Genomic DNA, 25,605 nt, shown 5'->3' with positions numbered 1-25,605 from the left:
TATTACTAAAAACAAGCCTGTTTAATTTTGAATATACGAACATATCACATGCCAAGTTCAAAGTTACTATAAACCAAGTCATGAAAAATTTCTTATGATTGCCTCCAAAAATTAATCTCTACTCTCACAAATACTCAAGCCTCTATCTAAAATCCACCATTTTTGGAATGGGAAGTTTTGTCTTGATCAGCACTGTACTAAAACTTCAAGCCCACTCTTCTTAAAGAGCTGCATACTGAAATGCACAGGAGGAAAGATGGTCTGTGTTTACAGCACAGGACTGGAAACAGGAGACTTGAGTTCTACAAAAGCAGCAAAGAATCCTGTGGCACCTTATAGACTAACGGACGTTTTGGAGCATGAGCTTTCGTGGGTGAATAACCACTTCTTCAGATGCATGTGGTGGAAATATCCAGGGGCACGTATATATATGCTAGCAAGCAAGCTAGAGATAACGAGGTCAGTTCAATCAGGGAGGATGAGGCCCTGTTCTAGTAGTTGAGGTGTGACCTGAGGCTCCCAAATTGAAATCTAAGGACTATTACTGGTCCATTGAGAGATAGCAGGACATATGAGCTGGCTTCTCATTTTCAGCTGGTAAACTGTATTAAGAGAAGTTAAAATTCTATTAAATACTGTCCCAACATGAATTCTTCATGTCAGCAATTGTGCAAATTCCATAAAACATTATACAATCAAGAACGGGAAGAGAAGTGGTCTGTGTAACCATAAATAGAAGGGACGGTGTCCGTCAGAGTCACACTACAGAGATATGGTTCATATGAAAAAAATGAAAATTGCTGAGTCCATGGCAGAGATCTCAGTGACACCTCTGGTAAGTCTCTTAATCACTACAGTCAATTTCTCATAACTTAAAGGTGCATATTACATTCTCCACCCTTTGAGAGGTTTTAATGAATTTATTTTTGTGAAGCAAAGAACACCATGAAAAAAAAAATCACTTTAAATGAATGAACAAAGTGGACTTTTAGTGCTATTCTCAAAATTGAAATTAAAACATGATTTGACAGACGTTTGGTCATCTCGCAGTCTACCTGCATTATTGTAACAGTCCCCATCTCCGTAGTAGTTGACACTTAATAAAATTATCTTGTATAGTTACAACAGTGGTAAGAATCAATTGCACAAATGCTCAAAAGTAACACGGCAAGAAGTCTCTCTGTTACCTTAGTTATTTTCAATAGTGTCATAGCCAATATGGAATTAAGTATAATGCAGAAACTATATAATTAACTATCATATACATACTCTATTAAGAGTTGTTGTTACTATGCCACAGAGCAAACTACTTACTCTGTACTGCAGATATAACCTTTTCAGTTAATAGGGTGTTTTTTTCCTTTTAAATTCAATCCAGGTAATGGCCTACATTATTTCTTTTAAGAACAAGAAAACCATTTAGTTTCAGGAACTCCAAAGAGACTGAATTAGCATTTTTGTACATCTATAAGTTAAACATCAGGCAAGTGGGTTTTTGGACATTGACAGAAATTTGTTCCTGGGGAGCGCAGACACTTTGTATGCGAAAAATTTCAACTAGAAGTGAATCTTCATAGATGAGTAATAATGTCTTAAAAATAAGACTTAGTAATAGAATTAGACACGGGACTACTTCGGTGACAAGAAGCAATTTGATAATGTAGTTAAATTATTCACAAGTGTTTAATTCAATTTGAAGTGCAAGTGGAAAATTTATTTATTTGATTTAAAAAGGGAACTTTCAGACAAGATTGATTTGGTTATGGCAACAGTCTAGCTACACTACTTGCTCAAAATGTATGGTAACCACAACGAATCAGTTTAAATAACTCTTAAATAGGTCAATTAATCTCTGTTTCTGAGTATCAGATACCACAGTAAGTTTCGTGGACACATTTACCCACTTGGCAAATCTAATGACTAGCCAAGAAAACTATCAGCTATTTGAAGATTGCTTTTGTTCTTCATGTATACCACTGGATATGCAGTTTTACAATTTAAAAAATGGTAATGCTTAGAGTTCAGTATGTTATGGACATCTCAAGCTACATGCTAGTGCTACTGTTTCATTCAGCTGGAGATGGCACAATGTTCACCTTCAAGCCCTCTTCCATGAAAAATTCAGACAAAAGGCTTTGGACATATCTTTTCCTACAATTCAGCTGAGTATGTGTTCTCTACAAACTACTTCCACAAAGAATCCTAGTGTACCAGATCGGCAGGTACTGATCGATCTATCAGCGATCAATTTATTGTGTAATGCAGACACGATAAATAGATCCCCGATCATGCTGCTGTTGACTCCAGAACTCCAGCTTGGTGAGAGGCGGAAGTGGAGTCAATGGGGGAGCGGCAGCCGTTGATCCTGCACTGCAAGGACACGAAGTAAGTGATTCTAAGTCCATCTAAGATACGTCGACTTCAGCTACGCTATTCTCGTAGCTGAAGTTGCGTATCTTAGATCGATCCTCCCCCCCTCCCCGCAGCATAGACCAGGCCCTAGTTCCCACAATAAATCTTCAAGGATCTCACATTATGAGAGTTGTGAGAATTACTCCCACCTGAGACTTTTATAACTTAGGGCCCAATTCTGCAAAGCACATGAGCAGTCCCTATCAACTTCAGTGTGACTACTCACATGATTAAAGTTAGCACCTGGTTAAAAGTTTTGCTGATCTGAGACCTTAGTTCTGTACTTCAGTTCATTCAAGTTAAATCTAAGAGAAACATTTAAAAGAAGCAATTAATTTAGTCTTTGGAAAAATGACACCTGCCTCAACCTTTTTTTTTTTTTTTTTTTAAATAAAACTTTTAGTCTGTAAGCATCAAAATATACCCTTGTAAGAAACTGACTGCCTACCTCCTTGCTGTGCATTTTAAAATGCTTCCTACCAACACTTTAATTGGGGAACAAATACTCTGTGCATCTACAGCTTGAAGTGCTCAAATGGCTAGATTTATTTTTTGTCCTGTTGGTCTGCATTTACAGAAAGTTGCTAGGGACATGTGCCAACTAGACAAAGACAGTGGAGGGAAAGCCAAAGGCAAAGCTCAGAGACCAACACATACTGCATCCTCAAATTAGACCAAAACACTATGTCACTGGCTGTAATTGGCAGGCTCCCCTCCAAATGGACTGCAGTACCATTGCAGATTTAATACTAATGAGTGCTACTCTGGGAACAGGAGGACAGGAGCCTACCTACATTGTATGTGTTTTGGGGGAAGCTGGACTTTTATCAATTATGTCTACAGAAGAGACTCAGAGCTGCTTCCTCAGGAAGTGCTGTGTATCTCTACTGTGGAAACACAGCGTCACAGTGAATTACACAGTTCAAATGTAGCAAACCACACAAGAATAAAAGGTCCTCCTGAGAAGGCATAACACAGCTGCATTTGGGCATTTCTCTGTTTTTGACCTAGAGCTACTAAAAGTTTTCAGCATAGGATTTTTTACAATATGGAAAAGTTCTTGACAGCTTTTCCTCTTCTATGAGGAAGACAACTCAGATCTTTCCTTTCTCCCTCCACCACCATCAAAAACAAGTAAACGTTACAGGATACGAACACTAGATAAATTGATTTTGTGAGTGGTCACTTTCCATCTGTTGTCTACTGACTCGTACTGTATGTAATTCATTTCAAATCATATACAATTTTCATGTTTCTTCATCAGGTTGTTGTGCAACTATTTTGAGATATTTGGTAAATGGTTCAACCTGGAGCAGAGCCGAGGTTGCTTTGTTAAAATGTGTGTTATTCTTACCAAGTCATGTGTTATATAGACAGGGAAAGATTGATGATGTTTTTAACTATTCACTTCCTTGTTTATGTACTTAGGTTTTGTACATGACATGATAAGGTGGTAGATGATCACTCAGCAACCTTAACTGGTTTTAAAAACAACGATGTTGTTTCTAAAACAGTCACAGATAAACCCATTGGCTTTCTCTCTTCCAAAAACGGCATTCATCTTAAGAGGAGTATTTTCGACAAACACAACTTTATGTGGTTATTTTTTTAATCCCATATAATGTATCGATACAATATTTTTTTGCTAGTGAGAGCAGAGGCAGGTATGAGTTCTTAAGTATAAAGGATTTTTTAAAAAATTCAAATTATAGTACAATATGATGTTTTAAAAGCTGGGTTTTCATTCTTCAATCATTCCTTGAAGGAGCATTTTAGATTCACCCTACATCTTAAATATGAACATCTTCCAAGGTTAAATCAGTATTTTTTGTAGCAATTAAGAGAGGATCACTTTAAAGAAATGCATGTATGGTTAATATGAAATAGTATCCCATCGACTGTACTTAATGACTGTTTAACGCCATCAACGAGTTTTAATGAGATCAAACAAAATGAAAGTTGATGAAGTTTGTTCAGGGCAGTATTCTAACATGGTTAAAAAGCTCACCTTGTCTAAACCCGTTGCCATCTCACTCCTTCTGTGTCTCCTGCTTGAAGCTCTCATTTTCCCCATACCGTATACTTTGTCTTTATCATCTTCCCCTACCCCTGGTGTTTTCAAGCTATCCCTAGAAGCAACCTGCCAAGCCACAGGGAAGACACTTTGGAAACTAACAGTGACATGATTATGCAGTTTAAAATTGCTTTTCTTCTTCTTGCATTCAGGCTACCACAGCTTTCAAGAAAAACTTAGGCTACCTCACAAGAGCTGTATCTTTAAATGTAAGTCTCAGTGGTAAAGAGTAAAGTCATGTACTTTTGATGAAAACAAAATGTATTTTTAGATAGCAAATCTTGCTAATTTGCTTATCCACCTGTTCTGTACACAAAAACCAGTAATCACAGAAGTTCTCAGCCAAGATGTCTAAACATACAGAGCTGCAGCGGCATAGCTGCGCCAATACAGCTACAGCGCATCTGATGAAGATGCTCTATGCCAACGGGTCTCCTGTCAACATAAAAAACCCAGCTCCGCAAGCAGAAGCTTTGTTAGCAGGAGGAGCTCTCCTGCTAAAATAGCGCTGTGCATAGGAATGCTTGTGTCAGTGTAACGTATGTCACTCAGAGGGTGGAATATTCACATCTCTGAGTGACACACGTTTTGCTGACAGGCTGTAGTGTAGATCACGGATTCTCAACCTTTTTCTTTTTGAGGCCCCGTCCACAACATTCTATAAAAACGCTATGGCCCACATGTGTCATAACAAGTGGTTTTCTGCTTATAAAAGCCTGGGCTGGCATTAGAGGGTAGCAAGCAGGGCAATTGCCTGGGGCCCCATGCCACAGGGGCCCCCACAAAGCTAAGTTGCTCAGGCTTTGACTTCAGCCCCAGGTGGCAGGGGGACCCAGGCTTCAGCTTTCTACCCTGAGCCCCAATGAGTTTAACACTGGCCCTGCTTGGCAGACCGCCTGAAACCTGCTCGTGGCCCCTGGACCCCTGGTTGAGAACCACTGATGTAGACATAACCTAAGTGAGTTCTCATCTCAGTAAACCTTCATTACATTACTAATATACCACATCACATTTACTAGTTTTTTTTATTAGAGCAGGGTGAAGTATGATAATTCCAATTTCCGCAGAGAAATTTTTTTTATTACAAAATTTGGTTTCATTCCAAATCAGAATGAAATGCTTGGTCTAACTAAAGTCGTGTTTGGGTCACATTTTAATGGCTGTGATATACAAGAGGTCAAACAGATGCTCTATGGTTCCTTCTGACCTTAAAATCAAACTCCATGCAATTCTCTGCAAAAGAAAAAGGAGTTCTGGCTCCTGGACAGTCTGCCTGGTGAGCCACAGACCTTGAGAGCCTGGGCTGTTGAAGAGCTGTGAGGCAGCACATCCAGGGCTTCCAGGTTCCTATCAGCTCACCAGGCAGGCTGCCAAGGAGCTGTGAGCCTGGAAGCCTGGGCTGCCATGGAACAGGATGGGCAAGCTGGCAGGGACCCTGCCTGGATTCTGTCGGCACTTTGTCAAAAAAAACAGTCTCCACAAAACGTTTCAATTTTGATGAATGGGCAAATTCAGATAAAAGAAGTTATCAGAATTTTTTTCCAACAGGCTGTTTATTATTAATCAAAAAACATCTATCACAAGCAGGTGACAGCTGTATTCTCATTCAATTTTAGAATAACACTGACACTTAAGTATTCTGGACCTCCCAATCCCCATCTGTAAAATATTAGCAGTTCTCTACCTCATCAGGATGTTGTGAGGATAAATACATTAATGATTGTGAGGCACATAGATATTATGGTAATGGGGGCTGTAAGTACCCCTAGCAGAGTGAAGAAAAAGAAAGAGGAGAGAAGCCAAGAAGCCAAGACTCACGGCAAAGAGGGAAGCACCCCTTGTGTACCACAGAGCTGCCATGTATTCTACATTAAACATTTAAAATGTGTTTTACGTAAGAGGGAGGGGAAAATGTTCAGCCCTTAATTCTAGTTCAGTATTTGCTAGATCATAAACTAAATTCCAGAAAATACTAAGATTCCTTGAATAGCTGAAGCAGTAATAACCAGGTTGTGTATACATACATTTGATTTAGCTATGCAGCCTGCTCTAAAGGTCATGCTTGCATACGTAAGTCTAGGGATTTTCACTACCTTAAAAAGCACTTCCAAGTTTAGTCTATAAGTAACAGACAAGCAACAAAACTGTCCCCACCTTCTATGCACGCAGGCTAATTAAATGTCTGTTCTAACAATCGTTGAATGAAAAACATCCATTTTATGGTAATTAATTAACAATTTTATGTGTACCATTTATTTTTCAATGCCTTGGGTGATGAGCACCCATTTCAGAAAAAGGAACCCCTAATAAAAACAAAAATGTGGTGCTAAAATAAATCTATTCTTAATCAAAGATGCACTTCAAAGTTCTTTCACTAAGTAGCAAGAGCAACACAGACTTCATAGGAGTCTGGCTTGCAGTAAGTTAATTACTCCACAGAAAAACAGCAGTTTTAATAACTTCATTTTATTGCAAGTGAGAGCATCTAATATGCCTGCTAAATCCTTTATTATTCATCTCTCTCATTTAGTATTATTCCCCAGAGCTAGAGGAGAAAACCACACACACACACACTTCATTCTAGTACTAAAAAGGCACTGACAACTCATACACAAGTTCACTGAACAGCTTGTTAAAACATCAAAATACCAATATCTACATTGAGCATAAAAAGCTCAGTTTTCCCCTGAAACTCTCAAAAAGCAGTGCAAAATTTGTCTTAATTACTTGTTGAGTACAGTGTTCCAAAATCTTTCAAGTCTGCTTTTAAACTACTTATTTTGATCACAGCAGAAAGAACTATGGAAGCTTTAGGTAAAACTCAAATATGCCCTCTTCATAAAGGGCTTTGGTAATTTGAAGACTACCCATCACCCTGTATCTGTGAATCAGTATGACACTCATGAATGTTGAGGGGATAGCCAAGGTACAGTGTGAGCAGGTGGTCCCTAACTCCCTCACATAGCTCGACTGCACCTCCATTCTTGAGAGCCAACACCCATGATATTCCACTCTTGGGCCTTTCTCTAGCAGACACTGCCAACTGTGTGGTAGCAATCACGAGAGATGCAGGAATGAAGGCTAGGAGGTGACCAAGTTTATTTTTGCTTGTAAACTAAACCTCACATAGCTCTCCATACGGTGTCATGAATGGGAAAGTTTAACTCGAGTTTATATTCTGTATAGGGCACACGGCCATGTTTTCACAGGGGCCTGGCTTTATTTGGCACACGCAGTTTAGGCTGGCCTCAGTCACATGTGAAATGTTCATAAACCTAAGTGAAATAAATGTCTCTAAATTGCCTACCTTCCCACAAATGATACTGGCAACACCCTCAAGCAAAATATTTGCCACTGTAAAGCACCAGGATTACTTTAACCCCTAAATTAACTAAGATCTTCTTTTATATAAGTAAAGGCTACACAGAGCAAGTGGTTCCACACTTGATGACAGTATGACAACATTTTTACAGCACTTTTGCAAAGATCTGATTAAAAGAGGATATACAGATGAGAAAACGAAGGAATTGAGAAGTTAAGTGACTGTCTCAAGATCACAGTGTGAGTCAGTGGCAGTGGGGACCACCACCAAAGACAGTTTTGCCCTTTAAAGCATACTACCTCACTGCACTACCAAGCAAGTGACCTAGGTTCTATTTTAAGGTTGGTCTCTTGCTTTCTTGGGCCAAGCCCTGCTATCTTTACCCAGGGAAGACTCCCAGTGACTTCAAAGAGAATTTTGTCTAAAGATTAGACCATTAGCTTTTGGTTTGCAAGGACTGAAAGTACTACTGGGAAAAAAAGGACTAGCTCACAGGGAGAAAAAGGGTGCTAAGTCACTCTGTATTTACCTCTGTGGCCAGTCGTGGAACCACATTGCCAGACTACAGTTGGCTGGAAAACTGTTGAATTTCTTTTTTTTTTTTTTTGTGGCGGGTGGGGGAGGAGTGACAAAACAAACTCTCTCTGATAATTTTAACTGAAGGAATATTCAAGTCTTTGACAGCTCTATGATCGATTCTGAGGAGAATCGCATTCAGTCTTTCTTGGGCAGCAGAAGGTCCTACAACACAGACCTTGGATGTTCATAAAAAGGGGTACCATTACTTTCACGCTGTGAGTTTTAGACCTCTTGCCAGATTCTCTTAAAGATTTAAATCTTTCCAAAGCTGACAGGCTTAAGTGGACAAAACAACCTTGGCAGTTCACCCCTGAAACTTCTTAATTAATTTGGCATCCATCCTCAAAAAGGAAAAAAAGCTTCCTATAGTTTAATACAGTTTTGTAGAGTCAGTTTTAGCTTCTAAAATGATCATGACTCATTTCAACAGAAACAGCTGTTCAAAAAAAAAATCCTATGAGCAACCCGGTTTCAAATGAGGACACTGAGTTTAACATTGAGGAAAAAGAGACGGCAACAATAATCATACCTGGTGCATTGATTAGATGATGTAAGCAGCAATGGCACTGATCCAGAAATACTCCCCTGCTCAACAACTCTCCTAGATGGAATTAAAAACCATCTCCAATAATGACAATTGCAGAAGTAATTTCAAGAGAGGTTAAATATGACTGAGGCAGACAAAAGCCAAAAAAGAGAAGAAAAAAAAGTCTCTAAGTGATAAACCACAAGCAACTGGAAAAGGAAATTTCACCAGTTTTAGTATTGGAGATACTTGCTGCATTCCAAAAAGAGTTCACAGCTTATAATGCTTGTTCAGCATATGCCCTGGAGATGATCAGTTTTGTACACCTATCAGTCCCTTAGAACACACAAGATTTTAATTTGTGTGTTGTCAGATCCTACAATATCCTAAATTTGTACGGCTATTAGGAGACATTTTAATCTTCCCCACTAAACATTCAAAATTAAAAACTTCCATTAAATCATACTTTCTTGAATCACTATACAAATCCAACACTGTATCTGACACACTGTGTATCACACAGTAGTTCTGAAAAGGATTTTTCAACCCTCAAGCCATAGGGATGCAGCTCACATTACAACTAGCTTGGCAATAAAATGATAACATCAACCACAATAAAACAAAGTTTCAGGCTTCAAGCTCTACATCAGGGGTTCTCAAACAGGGGTCGGGACCCCTCAAGGGGTCGCGAGGTTATTACATGTGGGGTTGCAAGCTGTCAGCCCCCGCCCCAAACACCACTTTGCCTCCAGCATTTATAATGGTGTTAAATATATAACCAAGTGTTTTTAAATTTATGCGGGGGGGGGGGGGTCACACTCAGAGGCTTGCTGTGTGATGAGGTAGCGCCCAGAGGCCCTGATGTCCTCTAATGTCATGTTCAGCTCTTCTGCAAATTACAAAGCTTAACTAATTTTAGTATTAAATTGACTTGTGCTTCATCTTACGTTTATAGTCAACTTTAAGCAACCCAGTACATGCAACAGAGACAGGCTATAAAACGCAGAAGTTGCAGGACAAAAAGCTATGTGCCATCAGCTTCTGCACCATTCTGAGACAGCACCTTAGACTAGAGCACGAACACAGGCCTTCAGAGAGGTTTAAATGAGATTCCCAAAAGTGGGATTTTTTAATGCTACATATGGACTGTAATAACCCAACTCAAGATGTCTTATCATGATAAGAGCCTGGTTATTCGCATAAATGTTCCATGTGAGCATGCAGTCTGGGCCAGCTACCACCTGCAAGCTGCAGCTTTAATCTGACTTATATTATTTTCCAATTATTTCCAACCATAATTAATGTCAAAACAAAGCCACAACCCAAATCATCCAAAACCATATTATTTATTTATATGTATCTACACATACCTTCAGGCTTAGTAACCAAGAAGAATATTCAAGACATGACATTAATGGATCAAGTTCCACGGTTACCATTTTAAAGTGTCCCTGACAAGGCTTGAAAAGAAAGCTAAATTGCACTACAAATAACCTTACACAGAGGACTGTTTTGCCTTTAAACTATCACATGCACTTCACTTCATAGTAGATGGTATATATATATAAAAGGATGTCAGCTGTTTGTAATGAAAGGGTTTTTCTGACTAACCTCTCCCTAAAACTCCAAATGTATTCACATTAGAGAAAATAATGCTATAAAAAGGGGCACAAGAAGTGCCCATTTGAACACCAACTGAAGTCAATTCAATAAATCTAGCTCAACTCCTCCTCTTACCACACAGGTCTTTCCAATTTTGTCAACAGTAAACTGTAAGCTCTATTTTCAAGTAATTTGTCAAAAAAGAGTACATGATACTGTCCAGGTCAACCATACGAAACAGCAGAGCTCTCACCACAGCCTGATTTCCTGAAGTGCTGAGTACCCACAGCTGGGTGAAGTGAATGAGAGCTGTGGGTGTCCAGAGCCTCTGAAAAATCAGGCTCTATAGCAATTAGAACAGAACCAATATTGCAATTTCAATGACAAACATACATGTTCTAATACTGAAGATATTCAACATGGGTGATATCTTTGGATCCAACAAATATTTTAACAAAAAATAAACATTCCAACAAGCCTCTAATCTGTGGTTTCAGCCACTCAAATTAAATGCAACCAGTCTGTTCTCCTGCAGTGCTCTCACAAGCAGCAAAGTTATGTCAATCAGCCACATTGCAAAACACAGTAACTGCTACTAGGTGTAACCAATTGCCAGAATGTTGTCTCCTTCAACAGCATTTGACAAAACAGTAACAGTTACCTACTAGTCATTTACTCATTCCAGTCCCTCAACATATATTAAAACACTGAAGCTGCATACACATCCAACTGTCCCATTTACAATGATGTAATTAAATTTATTGGCTTCAGTCATATTATATCCGTCACTGTGATCCTTTCAGCACCTTACCCCCTTTTTGGAGCATGAAATGCAAGTAACAAGAATGACTTTTGTTAACATGGAACCATGTTTGCCAAGTATTAGCTTCTGCAGGCAAGTTCTCAAAGTGCGTCTGGCAATTGGTGAAGGATTTAATCATAGCTGCTGTCCTCAAATGCACCAGAAAACGTAAAAGACAACAATAGTTTTAAAAAATGATACAATTATGCTAACACATAGGGCATTAACTACAAGATAACAGAGCTGAAACTCCTGTAAGGCAATATAAACTCTCCTTATTGAAAAAAACAAATGAGCAGGCCCCATAATAAACATGTACGCCAAGTGCTCACATGAGGATAGCATAATATAAACACCTAGACAGACTCTATAAGGGAAATCCAATTTACATCCCAACAAAGGACTGAGTTAGTACAAGAACTAGTCTCAAAACCTTCTCTCCTTTAGTAGTGTCCTCTTATCAAAGAAGTGACAGTAAGACAACACGCTATTATTGCTCAGAGCAACATCACACAGCATCTGTACACAGAACTGTTTCACTATAGTCTAGGAAAAGGCATAATAAAGGCCTAATAATAATAATTCGTTTATTTGTGCTGCCTTCAATCCAAGGACCTCAGAGCTTTTACACACATTGAGTTACGCCTTGAAACACACTTGAGAGGCAGAAATACACAGAGGTCACAGTTCACCTAATGTAAAGCACCATTGAAGGCCTCATTTAATTAGGCTAAGCAGCTTGCACATTCAGTTGCAAAAATGATTTAGCAACGCTTCATTTTAACGAATGAAAAAAATTGTAAATTACATGCATTGGAATAATGATTAGAGAAGTCTGTCATTAACCAGCTCTCTGGTTAATGGAGTAATTCTTTGCAGTGCAGGTTTTATTTAAGTGTCAGAGATTCAAAATGTCACTTTTCAAAAAAAAAAAAAAAAACAACCACAAACAAAAAAACAGATTAGGCTCTCATTTATATCAGTGCCAATCTGGAGTCACTCCACGGACTTCAGGTAAGAACTGAACTTGACCTCAGTTGAAAACTGACTTTAGTGGAGGCACTCTGAATTTACACAGTAAACAAAACAGAATTTGGCTTTAGATTTAAAAAGTACCTATAAGTAGTCAAATTGATTTTTAGAAAGCAAAGGTCAAAGTCAATTAATGTATGTACACATAATCTTGTCCTCATCCTATACAAAGAGTCAATATTTTAAATCTGACCCTGGGCCCCCCCCTTAACATCATGAAGAGTACAGTCTAAAAACCTAGAAAGATGAAATAATCTAGGCATAGTAGATAGAATATTAACTCAAAGGATAAGACTGACCCAATAAATAGGCAGACTACTCTGTGGTGTTATTGGGACATGAAAGGCACAAGTTTCTCTGCAAGTTTTGTACCGCATTTAGTTACAAAACCTAAAGTTACGGTAATAGAAGCTGGCAAGGAATGTATATCCCATTCCCCATCCCCAATGTTTTCACTCTGCATTTGACAGCATTGTGTGTGTAGTTCTTTTTCCACTATTTCCACAGCACATTCTGCTTCTCCCTAGCTGCAAAGACCATTAGAGCTAAACCAAACTAAAATGGATTACTGACCAAAAATAAGCCACCCATCCACTTCTGCCCTTAACCCACCCACACAATTTCAAAATGAGACTTAAAAGTAAACAAACTGTTTCTGTCAAACTAGTGCAAGTTACAAGGGCTCCTCCCTGAAAAGCCTACCCACCCATAGCCTCTTTTTGTTAAACGCATTAGCTAGAGTGTGTCAGATAGCCTTTACTACCATGGTATCATGTAGGGAAAGGCAGTCTCTCAGAAATCAAAGTCTGACTCATTCAAAGATGTGATAGTTTAAATCTATCATTTTACACTGCATCTGGAAATGAACAGGAATTAGTACCTGAAACACAGGTATTAGGTGCTTCAGCAGGAAAGATCAGTTACCAGCAGGTGGTCAGCTATACCCTAGAATGGGTGAAAGTTTCACCATCACCTTCTATTCAACTCCTCCCTCCCCTCCAAAAAAACGAGTTTAGAGAATGGGCAATAATTAACCAGATTATCTGAGTCACAGGGAAGCTGTCACGGACCTGTTATCTCTCTCTAAGATTTTATCAACCACCAGAGACATGGACCCAACTCAGAAGTGGTAGCTTGGGGTCCCTGTGCCCCACCACTATAGTCATACCAGTTGAGAGCCAAGCAGAGAAGACCCTGCTCTCCACAGAAGCTAGAAGCTCAGTCTGATCTAACTGATCTTATCCTCAATGTACAACAAAGGATCCTCATGGTAAGCAATGCTCTGCTACCAAAGACTGCAGACAGCAACCTTTCACCAAACTATCCACCATTCAATATAAGGCCACAGATCAGAACTTTCTGGATGAGATGGTGGAAGCTAAGTCTCAATTTTTCATCCTAAACAGTCACAGCATGAGATTAACAGAAATGTTGCAAAGAGTTTCATAAACCTGTGATATGGGAACAACAAAATAGATCACCTGCCCTGATGAGAGAGGTGCAGCCCAACCTCAGTATCCAGGAGGTAGTGGTTAGTCTATGAGAAAGGTCTGGCCCCCTACCCATTATAAAACAACACTTTTCAGCTAGATGGAGTCAACCAGCAACTATGAAAGTCCTATGGTGGTCATGGCAGCCATAAGATACTAAATAGTTTTACACTGTTTGAATAAACTGAAAATGTAAGATGTAAGATGTATGGCCTAATTTTTTTTAATTAACTAGTGATTTTTGGGTGCTCAACTTTAAAAGCCCCATTTTAGGAGGGTGGGTGCTGAGCATTCACTGTAAAAAATCAGACCAATGGAAGATGTCTCCATGTGGGCACCCAAAATCACTAGTCACTTTTGAAAATATTGGTCTATGCATCAGAGTCTTTGTTTAATTGGAGTGAGAAGAGCTAGAGAAGAAAGCAATTTTTCAAGCATCCACAGCTGCCTGGAGATTTTTAATAAGATGCTTGTCAGAGTCTACCTTGACCATCCATGTATGAACTCCTTTAATGACTTGTCAGATATGCTCGATTTCCAATACTGCACGGTAAACTGGTCTTAATGTCATTAGCTATCTGCTTTACCTACCAAATCAGGTTTAGTATGAAAGAATTTTTAGCACATGCCAGGCAATGTACACAGAAACCAAGTTGCCAGCTATACTCCCTAAGAACCATTACTCTATAACAAATCTCATCTGACCTTTGAGGATTCTCTGTTGTGGCCTGTTTAGACACTTATTAAGAAAAGCATGATCAAATCAATTCAGAACATATTCATCTGGGGCCTTACAGCTTAGATTAATGCCATTTAATCTTGTAGCTTTTTTCGAACACTGGTGATTCTCTATGAAACTGAGACAATATGATTTATATACTATAACCAGGTTTTATCCCAAAAGCCTTATATTACAACCACCAATATTATTTGGACTAGTAAACATGACATTTAACATAGTACCTGTGGAAGCAGCATATTGCATGTCCCTTTATATGAATCAAGTTTTTTTTAAGAAACCTAAATTGATCAGACAGACACAACCTATATGTTGCTAGAGGAAAGGAGAGTTAGAAAATAACCTTTATAGACTAGAGAAGTTAATTTCAAACTATAGAAAGTAATCCCCTTTGAATAATTCATGAAGGATGAACTAAGCAAATCTAATTAGGAAGAACAGAATAGGACATGTTCATGGACATCTTCATAGTTCTTCCTGAGCACAGTGGTTTTCCACAGCATGGCTGAAGTGGGGCATCCGGCCTATATTATTAAGGTAACTTCAATGGAACTACATCAGGAATAAATTTGGTTTGTCTCAAGTCTTGGAGTCTGAGTCCAGAGATGATGTAGAAATGGTAGTTCCCTGCCAAAGTGCCTCCATCTGGACATCTAGGATTTTCCATGGGAACCCATGTTAGTATCATGTTAGTATTTCAAGGAGGAGTGGAAAAGAAATGGCCCCAAAAAGAAGGAGTAGGGGGATCGTTAGGACCAAAACTGGGCACAAAGCCAAGTTCAGATATGAGACCCTCCACTTACATTGTAAGGGAGGAGTCACCAGAAGAAGAAACCTCAACTGAATATTTTATGTTTTCCTCCAATTAAAATAATTTGGATGTTGTTTAATTTACAAGCTTTGAGCATCACATGAGTAATCATTTCTGCAGTAACTTGCTTATATGCCCAAGGATACTTTTATTTTTCTTCCAAAATTAACCCTGAAACACAAGAAATGATCTAGACATTCTAACAGCCATTATTTCAAATTAAAATTGATACGATGACATGCTGGCAAATCTAATAGCTGTGCAATAAGGTTACTTCTTTTAGTTTGTCCTCTAAACTAAAAAATTCTAACTTTAGTTGAAAGTAAAAATTCAGCAAGATAAGAAAAGGAACTTAACTCTATGACTAATGACAACTTCTGTTCTTGTAGAAGAGTGAAGAAGAGGAAACAAGTTTATTTCTAATTGTATTGATTTTAGAAATCAACTATGATTGAAAACACTTTACACACTGTTGGGCTGATCTAGTCAAAATCATAGAGATTTATCATTAGTGTGTGTCATATGTACATGATTGAAAACTTCATCTTGCACAATGTTTTATGCTCTATTTGAAATACAGTGAACTTCACTATATTTGCAGTTAGCAGCAGAAAGCATATTAAAATTTCAATCATATCCAATATCAGCAAAAAGCTGATAATGCTATAATCCCCTTTCCATGGTATATCTTTACATCAAGAGACCTTTCTTTCTTTGTACGCACTGCATTCACTGTAAGAGGAAATAGCACAAACTCATTTGAAGTGTGGGCTTTGAGGACATTAACTGGCACTCTAGAGCCAACATGGTAGTTTAGCAAATTAATTAAATATTCCCAAAGGTTGGTTGCCACCCACATGGGCTATGGCAATAAATACATAAAAATAAAAAACCTAACCTCTCTGTGGACGGCATCTGAACATAGGAAGATTGGAGCAAACAAGGTACCCAGGTAAGATTCAATTTTCTTTCCAACTTCTGACACCCTTACTTATGGGATCTGGTTGGTTGTGGGGGCATACGTCTGGTCTACACTATATATACACACAATATAAGGCAGCTTATGTCAACTTAACTCAGTAAGCATCTACACTAAAATGTTACTCCCACCAATGTAACTTGCCCACTACATTGACTTAACTCCACCTCTTCGAGAGGCATAGCACTTAGGTCGACATAGTTAGGGCAACACAGTGTCAGTGTAGACACTGCATTGCTTACATTGCCTGTTGCTGCCTTTCAGAAGCTGTCCCACAAAGCCCCACACTGACAGTTAAATCGGTACAAGTGCTCCTAGTGAGGCTGTGCACTGCCGATACACGGAGTGTGGTGTGGACAGGCAAAAGCAATTTAATTACTTCAGTGGCTAGAAGTAGATTTAACTTCGTAGTATTGATTTGCCCAAGGAGTCGTGTTACTAGAATCAGAAGCTTTCACAAGTTATGTACAGTTGGCTAATTAAACCAAAAGTTGACTAAGGCACTGAGTACTATTCTAAAGAGAAGGTTTCACTAGAGTTGTGCTTTTTTTCCTTAGCCTTCTGTTAAATAATGATAAACACTTCAATTAAGCTAAACCATACGAACATAAACATCATGAGTTTATTCTGCAGTTGTCCAAATGCATTCTTAATAATAAAATACCTATATCGCTGCCACATCAGATCAACACTAAAAACGTAACCGTTGCTCATCAAGAACACTTGCAACTGCTGAATAAACTTATGTGAACACAGGCTACTAGACAAGTTGTCTTCAACAGAAGGAAAAGAAAAAAATAATCAAAGTGAAAAAAATCAATATCTATTTCACAGCTTACTATAAAAGGATACTCTTGGAGGAATTCTGTGCCACTGCACATGCACAGAATTTATGTTCCCTACAGATTTCTTTGCTTCTCCACAGAAAAATGACTTTCTGAAGGGGAAGCAAAGGGAAGTCACAAGAACAATTACGCGACCCTCCCCAGCAGTATGTTTCGGGGACCCAGGGCAGCTGGAAGAAAAGCAAATCACTATGTAGCAGGCTGTGGGTCTGGGGAGGACCCAGTTAGTGGCGCCTACCCTGCCCCAGGCTCAGCTGCTAGTCCTGACTAGGCAGACAGGACTTCCTCTTCCTTTGCACAGCATCCGGGGCTGAGTCAGACTCGCCCCCAGATTTCTCCCTCACCTGAAAGAAGCTCTACAACCCCCCCCCCACGCTTTCTGCACCCATCACTCCTCAGCTGCAGGGGGTGGGAGCCCTGTACAGGGAGCTGCTTTCCCATCCGCCTAACCCGTGCCTCCAGACCCCCACACCGAGCCTCACCTTACTGAACTCAGAACCCCTCCTGATGAGCCCCACTCCCCCATAACCACCCAGATGAGCCACCCACACCCAGATCCCCACCATGCCCTAAACAGCTGCATCTGGACCCCCCACTGAGTCCCCCATACCCATACCCCCCTGCTGAGCTCTCTTCCCCCTATACCTGGACCCCCCACACTGAGCTCCAACCACCTTTGCCTGGACCCCTCTGCAGAGTCCCATTACCATTGCACCCAGAACCTCTCCCCAACAAGCCCCTGTGCATCCAGATCTCCCCACATCCAGATCCCCCACTGAGCTACCCGCATCCAGATTGCCCCACACAGAAACCTCCCAACCTACACCTGGATCCCCCCAAACTAAGCCCCTCCACGCTTGGATCCTGCCTTGCTGAGCTGGCTTGGTGCACCTGGCACGGAGGGGCAGGGCCCTGGGGTGTTTCTGGGGCAGGCCCGGTCCTTCTGCTGTGTCAGGTTTGGGTGCAGCCTCACAGCTGAGTCCACACACAGTGATCTCCCTCATCTGTTCAGCCAGCGGCCTGTGCTCCCCAATGCCATGGTGGAGCCTCCACACTTGTTTGACAAATAAAATTTGCAAAATTTTAAAATACTGTGCATAGAATTTTTATTTTTTGGCACAGAATGCCCTCAGGAGTAAGACAGTCTTCAAAGAACTGCACTCTAATGAGAAGAAAATAAAACCCAACAAGCTTCCCTTTACAAACGAAAGTAGGCATACAATGGAAAAACAACCATCTATCCAGACACAGTCCTGGGACTGGTTGAAACAGGTTACCTGTCTCCAAAGTCCACTTCTATTAGAACTAAGTACACAAAGTCACCAAAAGTGCCTAAGGAAAATTGAGGCTCATATTATCTCACATTAGAAAATGCAAGGACATGCATAAATGCAGAAACTCTCTACATTAAAAATAATAATCTACAACCACTCTATTTCTTCAGTTCCAGTACTGCAATCAGATCCACCAGTGGACCCTTGCACCCATGCAAAGGGCTCCATATGGCACATGATGCTACCTACAGCGATCTGATTGCAGGACTGGGGAACAATTTTGAGTTCTAAGTGGGCACCTCTGCAAACAGTATCCCAAACATATGGAGTAAAGATTTAAACTTTAAATATGTTCAAAGATTCACTTCCTGCCTCACTAAAAATAGACACATATTCCTTAAAACCAAGACACTATGATTTTTCTTTTAAAAAATAATTAAATTGATGGTTGATAACTTGTCTGTAGTTTTATACAACATTAAGTAATCTGGAAAAGAGAGACTATTTATAGATCCATTAAAAATATATGTAAAATTGCACTGAATGAATTTACTCTCCAAATAACACAGCAAGTCCTCTATGTGGACACAGTACAGGACAGAAGTAATACTATGATGTATCAGTACATACTAAATTTTAGATTTCATTATGCATGAAGACTGTTTCAATGTACAGTTAAAACTTAGATATTATCGTATGCCCACATGTTATATTAATGCCATCTAACTAAATTTCAATTCTTTAATTATATCTGCAATGCCATCCTCATATTAGGTGAAGACGCATCAAATATATCACAAAATAGTCTACATATGTCTGTATATTTGAAGCCTTTGGTTTCAATTCTAAACCATTCTGACATATTGTGTAAACACCAGTCTCTAAATGAAAACATTAACATGTCACTGGAACTACACTGTGCTAATAAATTATGCCCTGTTCAGCCTGTATTCCTCTCTAAAATCTTACCAAAAGATACCTGACCTAAATACCACCAAACTGATGCCAAGAGACATGATTAAATATTGTGTGTTTGGTTTAATTTGAGCCCTCAAACCCAATATAACCTTTGCTCTTCAAATACCAAGTGGGTCTACTAAATCTAGCAAAGTTTTTGCATTTTATGTAACCCCTAGGTTAGTTCAGTTACAAGCTTTTAGATTTAGCTATCCTAAATTTATAAACCCCATGAAAAATAGCTATGAAAATAAAAGGATAATTCACTTCACTGTTGAGGATCTTAGTCTGATGGAACACCAATATTCTCCTTGTCCCCGTGTGTCCCGCTTTGATGAAAATACTGTGTATGAAAACAGATTATTTTTAGACACAGTATGTGAAAGCACAGTACTTCCTGTCTCAGCTCCACCTTAAAAACTACACATACACTCTCTTTTTGATTTCTGCAGCCAGTATTTCATAATCCCTGCTATCAAATGCAATGGAGGGGATGTCAAAGGGACAAGGTGTTAGAAACTTGAAATGTCAATTCCCTAGTTCATAACTCGGCACAAAAAAAGTTTGGTTAAAATACACTATCACTCTTAGGCAATCAGGTCATATTAAAATGACGGCATTTTTATCTGTCACAGCTATGAATAGACTAAAATATTTTTATTTATAACACTGATCTTTTCCATAGCAACAGGATGTGAACATGGCATTCCCAGTGTAATGAAGTCACTATAGCAACATGATAATGATGTCAGAATAATCAGAAAGTATTTCATACTTAGGAGATGGTGTGCCACACTAGCTGTGTATAAATTTAAAAGTTACAGATACTGTAGAATCCAGCCTGTTCTGCTTTAAATTTCTTTCACTTAAAACTCACAGAAACAACATTAAGGTATAGAGTGTTTGATTATTACTATCTGTTTCTTAGTGACTTCAGTCCTTATTGTCTCACAATTTCAAAAACTTCCATACTAAACATATTTCACCTCTTGAGGAGTCTGCCATGGCCAATTGGATAAAGAACCAAGTGCTATTCCATTAACAAAGGAGGAGAATTTTTTCAAAATATTACACAGCAAAACAGGGCAGTTCACAATTCAACCCTCAAATAAGACAATGAATTAGATTACTTAATGCTGTTAAGTTCAAACACATTTGGTGCCACATTTTAGACTACGAACAATACACAAAGCCAAAATTACAAACTACTACTCTGGTTAAAAGCAATTTAATAAATATAAACACAAACAAGAAGTTGTGGTACCACATTTACAGATGATTGAAAATGAACGAATTTTTAAAAATCTGGTTTTCATTACCTGTGGTGTTTGTTTACTGTTTGCACTTCATTCCAATATATGACTAGAACAATTAAAATAGACAAGTCAGTTTCATTTTTGTTCCTAGTCAGTTTCAATTTCTGGCTCAGACATTAACACAAGACTGCAATGCTTGGTTATAAACAGTGCAAAGAAAGATTTAAACAAACTCAAAATGATCAGCAATTAATTTAAAAAATATATACTGGCAACATAACTATAGCTATGAGGTTTTGTCAAATTTCCTAAACACAAAAATACCCACGAAATTTTGAGCTAAACAGTGTGCCTTTCACCATGAATAATTTTTGCAGTTCGATGAAGGGGGAAAAATCAAATTTGATGGTGTCTGGAAGCATATAATAGCTTTCTACTGAATACTACTGGAAAGACTACCCTATTGGTAATTCTTGTGCTAGCCAACTCCCTATTTTAAAAGTTTTAGAGTGCTGTAGATGATTTATTGGGCACAGGTTGTTTTATATTATGTGATGTTTAAAAGTTTAAGTGCCAAGCAGAGGTACATTCTATGTACATGCCAAAGTTAACCAAAAAAAAATTCAGAAAGATTCCTATAAGTCAGAATTTAGCTATCAGTAATGAAAGCAGCTCTTGAAATATATACTTTGATGTCATATACTACCCAGACTTGGAGGGCTGTAACTTACAAAATCGAAACAACCTCGTTCACCCTCACATTTAAATAGAAGACTGGCAGAAGGTAAGGAGAGAAGACGATCCCTCCTAGAGTGACATCTTCAGAAAAGTGACAATGTAATAAAATGTTTGAAAATAGGAAGCACTATAAAGACACGACCATGCAAATGAAAGATGATCTTTTCCCCTTTCACCCACTGCCCAAAATAGCAATCCAAAGCTAGCTTGTTGCTCTGAATGCCCGGATAATTCAGGTAACATTTGTTTTGTTTTTTTATTTTGATTTAGGGCTACAGAAAACTTTAAATTCATGTTGGAAAACAGTTTACAAACTGTCTCAATGGCCCTTCCCAAACTTTCCTCTTCAAAGTCAAGGAGTAGGAACAGGAAAATAAACTCTCATAATCTAACATTCAGACACCCAAATCCAAGTATCATCCACTCCAAATAGATCTTTCCCACACAGACCACCTAAGTCTTGTTTCACATATTAGCCCCAAGTTATCTTCAAAGACAAGGGATGAGAGAACTACAACAGCCTTTTATGTCCCCTTGCAATGTCTTTGGAAGCAGTGAGATGGCCTGCTCCCCTTCAACTTGGGTTCCTTGGCTCCCTCTTCAGTTTGAGCTGTAAAGCTTCTCTCGGACTGACAAACACCCAGATAGCATGGACCAGTAAGAGCACTGCAGGATTTTCTCAGGCCCAATTATACAATCTGGGGAGAGTTTCTCCTACTGCAACACTGAATGCACCATTACTGAAAAGGCAACAGGAAGCGGTAAAGAGTCCAGGAGCCAGACAACTTCACTCCCTCCTCCCTCCACACACCCCAAAATAGGGAAGTGCAGCATCCTTGGCGTCTGATTGTCCCCACATCTGGGGGGCTGAGAGACGCTGGGGAATTCCTGGTTTCACTTCCTCCATTACCATGGCTAGCATGCATTAGGTGGGACTAGGAGGTGTGGGAGAGTGGCTGATGGCAGCAACTCAAGGAATGTACTAAACTACTCTGCTAGCTCCCATGTGTGGCATGAGCAGTGCCAACAATAGGTCAGGCCATCCCAAATATGCCTGACGCCAGCCAAGTTCAGATCCAACAAGGCAGATGCATGCCCCATGCCTAGCCCCAGGAAATCACAACAGAACCATTTTTATGGGAGGAGAGAGAGAGAACCACTGCCCGGCAGTGCTGCCAGCCCAGGAACACCCTGGGGGCAGTGTCCATGCCACCCCATCCTTTCTTCCTCGAGTCAGTGCCCCCCGCACAGCCCTGCCCCGTTTCCTAGAGCCAAAGCCTACCCATTGTGGGGGGAGCAGCACCTGTCCCAAGCGCCCCCTTCATCCCAGGGGAGTCCCAAGCGCCCCCTTCACCCCAGGGGAGTTACTGTGCCCATTCCCTGCCTCCCTGGGACCTTGATTTTACCATTGGGGTAGGAACCCCAGGCCCTGACTCACACTCCCTTCCCCTTGCAAGACTGGGGGAGGACGCAAGCCAGTGTCCCCTCCAGGAAAGGTCAGTGCCCTCTTTATTCCTCACTCCCAGCGGCCCCGGGGGTGTCCCTGAATCTCCCTCCCCCGGGGGCAGTGCCCCCCAATTAGCCTAGACTGGGCAATGAACCCCAGGGCCCCTCACGTGCCCCCTTCCCCGGGGGTCCCATGGACTCACCCCACTTTACCCCGGGGCTCATCCACCTCCCCCCGCCCCAGCGCCTGGCTCCGCCCGGCTGGGGGCAGGACCCCTGGTATCCCGCACCCCGGCTGTCCCTGACCTCTCCGGGCACCCGCCTGCCTGGGGGCCCAGCCCCGCTCCGGGGAGCCGAGACTCGCGGCCCTTCCCCGCGGAGCGCCCCGAGCAGGCCCGGCCCGGCCCAGCGCCGCCGCCGCCCCACTCACCCGCCACCGGTGCCCGCCGGGCCGCCTCCTTCCGCCCGCCGCTTGCGCTCTCCTGCTCCGCTCGGGGCTCGGCTGCTGTGCGCGGCGGCGCCGCGTCCGCTCCGCTCCGCCCTCCTCGGCCCCCGCCTCCCACGGCAGCGGCCTGGGGAGGAGCCCGCGGGGCGGGACCGAGACAGCAGGGAGGAGCCGGGGCTGGGGGATCTGGGACGGTCAGGGGCTGTTGGAGGGGTCCTGGGTTATGGGGAGAAGGGATCTGTAGGGGTTGGGAGGGTCCTGGGCTATGAGAGAGGAGATCTGGAGGGGAGGGGGGCTGTTAGAGGGGTCCTGGGCTACGGGGGAGGGGGTATGGAGGGGTTGGGGGGGTCCTGGGCTATGGGGGACGGAGATCTGGAGGGGAGTGGGGGCTGTTGGAGGGGTCCTGGGCTATGGGGGAGGGGGATCTGGAGGGGAGCAGGGGCTGTTGGAGGGGTCCTGGGCTATGGGGGAGGGGGTCTGGAGGGGAGGGAGGCTGTTGGAGGGGTCCTGGGCTATGGGGGAGGGGGATTTGGAGGGGAGGAGGGCTGTTGGAGGGATCCTGGGCTATGGCAGAGGGGATCTGGGGGCTGTTGGAGGGATCCTGGGCTATGGGGCTTGCATGTTGTTTTTTGTTGTCGGTGGGACTACTCCTATGCTTAAGTGCTTTGCTGTATCAAGCCCATGTGCTCAGCAACTTGTAGGACGAAGCCTCACCTAGGAGTAGCCTGGGAAGAGCAGAATATATCTATTGAGCATGATAAGCTAGGTTTTAGCTATGCCTTCCACTTGTTGGGTGTGAAATTCACTCCCATGTGCCAGGCTAGCCCAGAGCATGCAGGACCCTATTGGAGTGGTGCGCAGAACTTGTACTGGCCCTCTGCAAAGAGGTGAATTTCATCCATGATTGGGTAGAAGACAAGTAGGATTTTTATCAGCAGCGAGAGGGCAATCCTAAGAATATTTTCTTCTTCTATTGTGTCCTTGGGCCCACAGCCCAATAATTCTGCTAGTGCTAGGCATCATACTTTTTATTTCAGTCTGATTCAAACCTAGAAACTTCTCAGCTTCAAGCATGGATTTTTTGGATAATATAAGGCAATGGTTCTGAAACTTTTGTACTGGTGACCTCTTTCATACAGCAAGCCCACGAGTGTGACCCCCTTATAAAGTAAAAACACATTTTTTAAATATTTAACACTATTATAAATGCTGGAGGCGAAGTGGAGTTTGGGGTAGAGGCTGACAGCTCGCAACCTCCCACATAACTTTGCGACCCCCAAGGGGTCAGGACCCCCAGTTTGAGAACCCCTGATAAGGTGTTCATTGTGTGCACATCACTGTTCAATGGCAAACTGCAATTTCATTTGCTTTTCATAAATAAATTTGCTGACCTCTTTCAAAATTCTTTCAACTTATGATGACTTAATAATCTGTTTTGTCACACAATCAGGAATAGACCTGGCAAGCCAAACATAGCGGCTAGGCCAGTATAAATTTACAGACAGAAAAAATCATATCAATTTATTTTGGACCATGTTGTAAGCCATTTAATTTTAATGCCATAGCTCAGGTTTAATAAATATAATCTCAGGAGAGTATGAAATTACTCAAAGTTCAAGAGTATTATTGGAATTACTGTAGCATCACAGTATAATCATTAAATGTTGTGTTATAAACAGCACTTTACACTGAGAGATTGTCAGGCTCCAAAACAATGTAAATATTTACATGGAGTTTACTAAACTTCCAGTTTAGTTGAACTAGTTTTTAAGTCACAGTTCTGTTAGTATATTAAACTCTCAATTGATTAGATTGTTTTGGATGCGCTGCCTGGTTCTGTTCTTTATTGTTATTTTTTCTTTTACATCACCCAAAAATGCATCATGCCTTACATTATAAGATAAATTGCACATAGTTCCTAACTTAGCGAGTTTACACTCCTTTCACTCAGGATGTAACCAGGGAAACAAGCAATTGGCTGGGGGTTCTGCTGGCAAAGAAACAGCTCACATTATAAGATGACATTGTTACTTGTTTTTCAACAAAGGCATGTGGCTTGGCATAGTTATAAAATAATGTAAATAAATATGTCTCACAAATGTCTCAGGGTGAAATTCACTCTCTGCAAAGGGTCAACTCAAGGTCTATTTAAGTTTGAAATCTTATATGGGACTTGAATGGGAAACAGGACTTTCACAGGGTGAATTTCATCCTAGTAAAGCAAGAATGTGATTGACCCACTTCATGTGGTTTTCTTAGTAGAAGTAGATCTTAAT

General features: G+C 40.8%; 1 protein-coding gene across 4 annotated transcripts in view; it reads right to left on the bottom strand.

The window, feature by feature from the left end:
* The window catches only part of RAP1A (RAP1A, member of RAS oncogene family), a 72,944-nt gene extending 49,558 nt beyond the window's left edge, over positions 1–23,386 (bottom strand). The window contains exons 1-2 of one of the 4 annotated variants that reach the window (XM_030561710.1): positions 23,315–23,332; positions 20,764–20,806 (exon numbers count right to left, since the gene is read on the bottom strand). The gene's annotated coding sequence lies outside the window, so the exon portion shown is untranslated. Of the gene's footprint in view, positions 1–19,711; positions 19,788–20,763; positions 20,807–23,314 lie in introns of those variants that run through there. The other 3 variants (XM_030561713.1, XM_030561711.1, XM_030561712.1) reach the window with 3 other exon arrangements.
* Positions 23,387–25,605: the final 2,219 nt, after the last annotated feature.

The sequence above is a fragment of the Gopherus evgoodei genome, chromosome 4 (genome assembly GCF_007399415.2).
Source record: "Gopherus evgoodei ecotype Sinaloan lineage chromosome 4, rGopEvg1_v1.p, whole genome shotgun sequence".
Classification (NCBI taxonomy): Eukaryota; Metazoa; Chordata; order Testudines; family Testudinidae; genus Gopherus; species Gopherus evgoodei.
This window is presented reverse-complemented; position numbering and strand designations above follow the sequence as displayed.